This window comes from Salvelinus alpinus, chromosome 22, assembly GCF_045679555.1.
Source record: "Salvelinus alpinus chromosome 22, SLU_Salpinus.1, whole genome shotgun sequence".
NCBI lineage: Eukaryota > Metazoa > Chordata > Actinopteri > Salmoniformes > Salmonidae > Salvelinus > Salvelinus alpinus.
This window is the reverse complement of record NC_092107.1, coordinates 12,106,731-12,107,990: the sequence shown is the minus strand read 5'-3', so window position 1 is coordinate 12,107,990 and position 1,260 is coordinate 12,106,731.

Here is a 1,260-nt window from a genome sequence, read left to right as displayed (position 1 = left end):
CCAAGCCTGTGGCCTTTTATCAGCGTTGCAGAGCCCCAAGCCTGTGGCCTTTTATCAGCGTTGCAGAGCCCCAAGCCTGTGGCCTTTTATCAGCGTTGCAGAGCCCCAAGCCTGTGGCCTTTTATCAGCGTTGCAGAGCCCCAAGCCTGTGGCCTTTTATCAGCGTTGCAGCGCCCCAAGCCTGTGGCCTTTTATCAGCGTTGCAGCGCCCCAAGCCTGTGGCCTTTTATCAGCGTTGCAGAGCCCCAAGCCTGTGGCCTTTTATCAGCGTTGCAGAGCCCCAAGCCTGTGGCCTTTTATCAGCGTTGCAGAGCCCCAAGCCTGTGGCCTTTTATCAGCGTTGCAGTGCCCCAAGCCTGTGGCCTTTTATCAGCGTTGCAGTGCCCCAAGCCTGTGGACTTTTATCAGCGTTGCAGAGCCCCAAGCCTGTGGCCTTTTATCAGCGTTGCAGAGCCCCAAGCCTGTGGCCTTTTATCAGCGTTGCAGAGCCCCAAGCCTGTGGCCTTTTATCAGCGTTGCAGAGCCCCAAGCCTGTGGCCTTTTATCAGCGTTGCAGAGCCCCAAGCCTGTGGCCTTTTATCAGCGTTGCAGAGCCCCAAGCCTGTGGCCTTTTATCAGCGTTGCAGAGCCCCAAGCCTGTGGCCTTTTATCAGCGTTGCAGAGCCCCAAGCCTGTGGCCTTTTATCAGCGTTGCAGAGCCCCAAGCCTGTGGCCTTTTATCAGCGTTGCAGAGCCCCAAGCCTGTGGCCTTTTATCAGCGTTGCAGAGCCCCATGCCTGTGGCCTTTTATCAGCGTTGCAGAGCCCCAAGCCTGTGGCCTTTTATCAGCGTTGCAGAGCCCCAAGCCTGTGGCCTTTTATCAGCGTTGCAGAGCCCCAAGCCTGTGGCCTTTTATCAGCGTTGCAGAGCCCCAAGCCTGTGGCCTTTTATCAGCGTTGCAGAGCCCCAAGCCTGTGGCCTTTTATCAGCGTTGCAGAGCCCCAAGCCTGTGGCCTTTTATCAGCGTTGCAGAGCCCCAAGCCTGTGGCCTTTTATCAGCGTTGCAGAGCCCCAAGCCTGTGGCCCTTTATCAGCGTTGCAGAGCCCCAAGCCTGTGGCCTTTTATCAGCGTTGCAGAGCCCCAAGCCTGTGGCCTTTTATCAGCGTTGCAGAGCCCCAAGCCTGTGGCCTTTTATCAGCGTTGCAGAGCCCCAAGCCTGTGGCCTTTTATCAGCGTTGCAGAGCCCCAAGCCTGTGGCCTTTTATCAGCGTTGCAGAGCC